This window comes from Schistocerca americana, chromosome 3, assembly GCF_021461395.2.
Source record: "Schistocerca americana isolate TAMUIC-IGC-003095 chromosome 3, iqSchAmer2.1, whole genome shotgun sequence".
Taxonomy (NCBI): Eukaryota; Metazoa; Arthropoda; class Insecta; order Orthoptera; family Acrididae; genus Schistocerca; species Schistocerca americana.
The window spans coordinates 716,868,029-716,876,257 of record NC_060121.1 but is presented as its reverse complement, the minus strand read 5'-3'; the positions used below and the strand labels follow the sequence as shown (position 1 = coordinate 716,876,257).

General features: G+C 50.3%; 1 non-coding gene across 1 annotated transcript; it reads right to left on the bottom strand.

Moving 5' to 3' along the window:
- Positions 1–3,586: 3,586 nt before the first annotated feature.
- Trnat-ugu lies at positions 3,587–3,661 on the bottom strand. The gene has a single exon. It is a non-coding gene; the product is annotated as a tRNA-Thr (tRNA).
- Between the last annotated feature and the right edge of the window lie 4,568 nt (positions 3,662–8,229).

Below are 8,229 nucleotides of genomic sequence, written 5' to 3'. Positions count from 1 at the left end.
TCCTCTGAGAAACAGCTTTGGAGAAAGGTGTTTAGTATTTCAGCTTTACGCGTGCCATCCTCTGTTTCAATGCCACCATCATCCCAGAGTGTCTGGATATGCTGTTTCGAGCCACTTACTGATTTAACGTAAGACCAGAACTTCCTAGGACTTTCTGTCAAGTCGGTACATAGAATTTTACTTTCGAATTCACTGAACGCTTCACGCATAGCCTTTCTTACGCTAACTTTGACATCGTTTAGCTTCTGTTTGTCTGAGAGGTTTTGGCTGCGTTTAAACTTGCAGTGAAGATCTCTTTGTTTTTGCAGTAGTTTCCTAACTTTGTTGTTGAACCACGGTGGGTTTTTCCCGTCCCTCACAATTTTACTCCGCACGTACCTGTCTAAAACGCATTTTACGATTGCCTTGAACTTTTTCCATAAACAGTCAACATTGTCAGTGTCGGAACAGAAATTTTCGTTTTGATCTGTTAGGTAGGCTGAAATCTGCCTTCTATTACTCTTGCTAAACATATAAAACTTCCTCCCTTTTTAATATTCCTATTTACTTCTATATTCAGGGATGCTGCAGCGGCCGTATGATCACTGATTCCCTGTTCTGCGCTTACAGAGTCGATAAGTTCAGGTCTGTTTGTTACTAGTAGGTCCAAGATGTTATCTCCACGAGTCGGTTCTCTGTTTAATTTCTCGAGGTAATTTTTGGATAGTGCACTCAGTATAATGTCACTCAGTGCTTTGTCCCTACCAACCGTCCTAAACATCTGAATGCCCCAGTCTGTATCTGGTAAATTGAAATCTCCACCTAAGACTATAACATGGTGAGAAAATTTATGTGAAATGTATTCCAAATTTTCTCTCAGTTGTTGTGCCACTAATGCTGCTGAGTCGGGAGGTCGGTAAAAGCAGCCAATTATTAACCTAGCTCGGTTGTTGAGTGTAACCTCCACCCATAATAATTCACAGGAACTATCCTCTTCTACTTCACTACAGGATAAACTACTACTAACAGCGACAAACACGCCACCACCGGTTGCATGCAATCTATCCTTTCTAAACACCGACTGTGCCTTTGTATAAATTTCGGCAGAATTTAGCTTCAGCCAGCTTTCCGTACCTATAACGATTTCACCTTCGGTGCTTTCTATCAGCGCTTGAAGTTGCGGTACTTTGCTAACGCAGCTTCGACGGTTTACAATTACAATACCGATTGCTGCTTGGTCCCCGCATGTCCTGAGTTTGCCCCGCACCCTTTGAGGCTGTTGCCCTTTCTGTACTTGCCTGAGGCCATCTAACCTAAAAAACCGCCCAGTCCATGCCACACAACCCCTGCTACCCGAGTAGCCGCCTGCTGTGTGTCGTGGACTCCTGACCTATCCAGCGGAACCCGAAACCCCACCACCCTATGGCGCAAGTCGAGGAATTTGCAGCCCACATGGTCGCAGAACCGTCTCAGCCTCTGATTCAGACCTCCACTCGGCTCTGTACAGAAGATCCGCAGTCAGTCCTGTTGACGATGCTGCAGGTGGTGAGCTCTGCTTTCATTCCACTAGCGAGACTGGCAGTCTTCACCAAATCAGATAGCCGCCGGAAGCCAGAGAGGATTTCCTCCGATCCATAGTGACACACATCATTGGTGCCGACATGAGTGACCGCCTGCAGATGGGTGCACCCTGTACCCTTCATGGCATCCGGAAGGACCCTTTCCACATCTGGAATGACTCCCCCCGGTATGCACACGGAGTGCATATTGGTTTTCTTCCCCTCTCTTGCTGCCATATCCCTAAGGGGCCCCATTAGGCGCCTAACGTCGGAGCTCCAAACTACCAGTAAGCCCACCCTCTGGGACCACCCAGATCTTGCAGAATGAGGGGCAACCTCTGGAACAGGACATGCAGCCACGTCCGGCCGAAGATCAGTATCAGTCGGAGACAGAACCTGAAACCGGTTTGTCAGAGAAGCTGGAGAGATCTTCCGTTCAGCGCTCCGGAATGTCTTTCGCCCCCTGCCACACCTCGAGACGACCTCCCACTCTACCATGGATGAGGGGTCAGCCTCAATGTGGGCAGTATCCCGGGCAGCCACAGCCGTTGTCCGATCGGGGGATGCGTGGGACTAGCTGGCCGTCCCCGACAAACCCCCATCCGGACCCCCACAGTGATGCCCATTGGCAACAGCCTCAAGTCGTGTGACTGAAGCCAACACTGCCTGAAGCTGGGAGCGAAGGGATGGCAGCTCAGCCCGCATACGAACACAGCAGTCGCAGTCCCTATCCATGCTAAATACTGTTGTGCAAAAAACATCTGAACTAATCTACAGAGAGCACAAAGAATTCGACACCAAATTTAAACGGTTATTAAAGTACAAGATTGCCTAGTAAATGCAGCAATGCTGCTACTTGCACACTGCTGACACACTGCTCGGCGGCAGAAGGAGACAACGCGATTTTACACTATTCAGGTACTTAAATGCGATGCTACAACTCTCAAATACTACAATACGCCTGAAATTTATGAATTAAGCAATGCAGGTACCCAAAAACACGCAAAGAAATTATAAATTAAACTATGTAACAAATAAGTGAGCCAAGAGTATACGACTTGCTGCAGGCAGCTGCTTATCCAACGGCGGCAGGGAGCACACTGCACTTGGACACCAAATCACCAAAATAGAGCTAAACTCCAGCGGATGGTGGCTGAACTTTCGTCAACTCGAACACTCGCTGTTGCTCACGGGAATACCCCCAACAGCCAACCATGAAAACCAACGGCACAATGTGAACAGACTGGCTTCGGTAATTAAATCACCACTCAACTCTGATGTCCTGGGTCGGTGAACCACGAACCTCGTAGCAATCGGAATAACTCCCGCACACTCCAACACTGCGTAGAGATCGCCAGCGGGCCCGGTCCAGTGTGCTGCGAGGAGGTTTCCTGGCTGATCCACACCAACCGACCGACTGGCGCACATCGGCTAGCCGGAAACTATAAGAACCAGACCAAAGACAGTACTAGGTGCGAATATCAATACACACCGCTGCTGCCACACGTAGAAAGAGGAAGAACCACGGCATAACCACAATAACCGCGGGAAACCAAACGCGGAGTACCAGTGAAAGTTTAAATCAACGCATAAGCTGGGGCCAGCGTGGCTCAACTGGAAATATCTGGAGCCATAGATATAAGAACCACACAGTTGGCTGCATATGCTGATGACTTAGCAGTTACTGGTAAATGAAGGATGTCACTGTAGAGAGTAGTTAAGGAACTGAAATAAGCCGCACAGCATAGGGGACTGGGAATTAACGAATTAAAAACGAAATACATGAAATTCTATAGATCAGGGTGCAGTAACATGGAGAAATGGTCAGCTGCAGGTTTTAATTTTCAGCATGTAAAGGCCTTTGAGTATTTGGGGGCTGACATTAGTAATGTCCACTTAAATGAAAGCCCACATATTAAGTGGCCCTTTGCTATTGACATCTAGAATGGCAATCCGACAGCTCAAAATTATTATGTATAATAAGTAAATCAATTCCCTAACAGCAACCAGGCGTTGATATGCGTCATTGGGGACGTGTTGAAAATGTGTGCCTCGACTGGGACTCGAACCCAGGATCTCCTATTTACATGGCAGACGCTCTAACCATCTGAGCCACCGAGGGCACAGAGCATAGTGCGCCTGCAGGGACTTATCCCCTGCACGCTCCCTGTGAGACCCCCATTCCCAACATGTCCACACCACTACATTCGTAGTGCGCCTAACAGATGTTTGCCCATTTCACTCATTACTCGTGGCAGATTAAGCTACGAAGTCACGTACGAGTTGGGGGATAGCGTATGTGCGTGCGTTCGTGGAACTTGGTAGATTATTTTGCCACGAGTAATGAGTGTGATGGGCAAACATCTATTAGGCGCACTACGAATGTAGTGTGTGGACATGTTGGGAATGTGGGTCTCACGGTGAGCGTGCAAGGGATAAGTCCCCGCAGGCGCACTGTCCTCTGTGCCCTCGGTGGCTCTGGTGGACAGTCCGCCTTCGGCGTTGTAGCGGCTCTGACGTGCCTAGCGCACCGGCCGCGCCCCGTTTAACGCGAGCTTTGTTTACATTCGTGAGGCTTCGCATAGCGGTGTTTTGATTACTACAGATAACGGTGGCTCTTTCTTACCGGAAGGCGACTATTAAGTTCACATTTGACGCACAATACACAAGACCAAAAGAGCACGAAATCGAACGTTTCATGCATTAATTGGTAAAACTAGATCCACGGGAGCTGATAGGAATTCACCTATCAATAGTGGTCAGCGTCGTATACTTAAAACTCGGCGTCCGACAGACTTATCCGCCGATCCACCGAAGGTTACCGCTTTTGCCACGCCGACGGGAACGTGGGTGTGGTTTCTGTTGATCATGCCGGTCTCGGAGTGAGAACGGTACGCGTATTCGAACTTCCGTTCGAAGTTACTGCGGACATGGTTATCGCAGCACTTCGCCCTTACGATACGGTCCTTAATCATGCTGCGGAGGAATGGACCAGCTTCGAGACGTATCCCGTACTCAACGGAGTGCGCCAAATAAGAATTGAACTCCAGAAGCAAATACCATCTTATGTGACAATAGGTGGCTGCCGAACCATCGTTATATACGATGCTCAACCGAAAACCTGCTCTGGCTGCGGGCAGGAGGGCCATGTCCGAACTGACAGTCTTCAGCGACATATAGTACAGCTACTTCGCGACACTCAGCAACCGCCACAGCAGATGACGTCGCTGCCTATTACGCACGTGGAAGCGCTACGTAACGACGTGGGCGACGTGCATAACAAGCCGTTGCCTGTAGACTCTGCGAGTATGGCCCCCGATCTCACGTCACTGACGGCGCAAATGGCCTTTTCACACCAACAGCCAGACGCCCCACAACAGCTGCGGGGCCATGGACCCCCAGTCGAACCCATCATCAGACACTGAAGCGGATCCGCAAGAGAATCACACTGAACCGCATCCCTCAGCAGACGCGGAAGCTCCACCACGAAAACAGCGGTCGAAGAAACAAAAGAAGAATCGGCTGTCCACAGAAGACGAGCAACACAGCCGAGGCGACGAACAAGACACTGGGAATGATCAAGATTCGTTTCCACCGCCAGGCCAGGACGACATCAGATCCACAGCGCCGGTGCTACAAACCGTGGAGAAGCCGCCACAACAACGAGACGTGACGGATACAGATATGCAACAGGATGAGATCCCACCTACAGACGAACGCCTGTCGAGAGCGGGTGTCCTCACCAATGCTTTAGGAGATTGAGCACAAGAAATGGAACAAACTGATGAGATGTAGGAGGACGACGTTCAGTCGTTGGCTCCCACCGACAACGATTCGGGAGGGAACCTTGCCCATGGCGGCCAATGAGGCCTTGTCGTGTGGTCCCGGTCCAGGAAGAACGCTCCGTCGACGGCCGATCAGTAGACGCGTAAACTCCCAGCAGTGCACAACCGATAAGATGCTCACGTCTACCTTATTGGCACAGTTAACATCAATGGTATTAGCACCTCAGTAAAGATACAAATGCTGCAAGATATGCTGTTGGCAGCGGACGTCAACATAGTTTTTCTGCAGGAGGTACGAAACGATGCCCCAGTTGAGTTTTACGGTTATGACGTCTATCGTTTAACAGGTTAAGACAATAGCGGTGGCATAGCCGTACTGTTACGAGAAGGAATAGTGGCGGAAGATGTGGAATACTTACCATCGATCCGTGGTGTTGCCCTGACTGTAGGGGATGTACGTTCGGTGAATGTTTACGCACCGTTTGGTTCGACCAAGAGACACGAACACACAACCTTTTACACAGAGGAAGTGTCGCCGCTATTTCGAGGATATCAGGAAAATTATATTGTCGGCGGTGACTTCAACTTCGTTCTGCGGCCCGAGGACCAACGTCCACACTTCGTTCCTTGCCCGGCGTTACAGACGCTGGTCTGGGATCTTGCGCTGCATGACACCTGGGAAATTACGCACGGCGACAGCCGCGGATATACGTACTTCACAAGCCGCTCAGCTAGTCGACTCGACAGGGTGTATGTGTCACGTGGGCTACGCAAGGCGACGATTGACGCCGAGGTATGGCCTACGGCGTTTACAGACCACTAGGCTTACATCTGCACCATCGCTCTGCCACGACAGAAGACATGGCGCAGTAGGGGCCCATGGAAGCTCAACGTTACCCACCTGCAGGATGAAAACTAGGTTGAAGTCACATGGCGACAATGTGAACGGCGTCAACGTTCGTATGATTCAACGCTTAAATGGTGGCTCTGCTGCGTCGAAACGGCTTTACGCAGAACGTTCACTCGATATGGTCAAGATAAGTAACACTGGCAACGGGCGACTTCTGAATTTTATTTCACAGCGCTACGTGAGTTGACGAAGCAACCACCGTCTGCCGACCGTCAGCAGGTTGTCCAACGTAGCAAAGCACAACTGCTGCATCTTACGGCAGTGAAGATGGAAGGAGTTACGCCCGCATCTCGTGGTCGTGCGGTAGCGTTCTCGCTTCCCGCGCCCGGGTTCCCGGGTTCGATTCCAGGCGGGGGCAGGGATTTTCTCTGCCTCGTGATGGCTGGGTGTTGTGTGATGTCCTTAGGTTGGTTAGGTTTAAGTAGTTCTAAGTTCTAGGGGACTGATGACCATAGATGTTAAGTCCCATAGTGCTCAGAGCCATTTGAATCATTTTTTGGAAGGAGTTAAAGTACGTGCGAGGATGCTCGACGGATTACGCAACGAACGGCCGTCGTTCCACTATATACTGAGAGAAAGAAGGCAGTGGCGACGTACACTTATACGGGACGTCGAATGGCCGATGGATCGCGGGCTACGTTGCAGAAGGATATTTCACGTGCTTCTGGTCACCACTACCGCAGTTTCAATGCGGAGGACCAGCTGGACAGAGCAGGATTGACAGACGTGCTTCGCGGAATGCCAGCGGAAGAGCATCCCACTGAAGTGGGCAGCCTTATGGCTGAATCACCGTAGATGCCCTAAAGTGTGGTGTGTTAAACAAATCCCCTAGACCGGATGGCCTCCCTCTAGAGTTCTACCGCACTTTTGCTCCTCTGATGGGAACGACGTGGGTACAGATGTACAATGAATTCTTAACGCCTACCTTACGTGTCCCTACCGACTTCAAAGAGGGTATCATGATGCCCGTTCCAAAACCAAGTGGTGGTCGTAGACCACAAGACTACCGGCCTTTCACATTATTGAATGGAGACTACAAAATCTTGGCACTTATCCTCCGTGTTCGTCTTCAAGCGGCGATATAGGACTAAATACATTTAGAATAAATGTGTCTAGGTGGGAAGAGCAATATACACACAGCGCTAGGGGTATACAGAGATGTTATAGCATTGATGTCGGCATGTCGACTACGAGGAGCCCTCATGGCAGTGGATTTCGATCACGCTTTCAACTGGGTCGACCATGTGTACCTTCGAGGAGTCATAGAAAGGATGGGAATCCCCCTCCAGTTTGTGGACACGATCATGAGGTTGATTAATGGCGCAACCTCGAGAGTTTTGGTGAAGGGAGTTAGCTCTGAATATTTGACCACCCAGTGCTCAGAGCGGAAGGTTGCCCCCTTTCAGCCACCTTATTTGCTGACGGCGACTTGAAGGTATCCAACTACGGACCGCATCCTTCCAATGCGGCGCATACGCAGACGACGTCGTTCTTTTGGTCAAGTCAGAAGACGAAATCCAGGCGGCGCTGGAATGGCTCCAGCAGTATGGAGTGGTAACGGGTAGTGCCATCAATCTACGGAAGACCCGATGTATGGAAGTGGCAGAGGGCTGCCACTAGCGACAGCAGTGCCCATCACCAAGGTCCCCACACTCAAGCGTTTGGGAGTGGTATTCCATGGCAACATACGACGTACAGCGGCGGATAATTATAGACGGCTACTGCGGCAGATTCGCGCATTGGTACGCCAACATGCATGCGCGCCATAGATACGTTCCATCACGCACATTATGTCATCGTCTACTTGGCGCCGAAAATAAGTCACTTGCACACATACTGCCGTTTCCCACCACGATCACGTCAAGACTACAGTCCGCCTTCGGACATTTCGTAAGTGCTGACCTCTTCAAAATCCGCTACGATACCTTGAGGCTGCCGCCGAGAGCAGGGGGCACTGGACTCGTAAACGTGAAGAACAGGGCGCGTGCGCTATTTC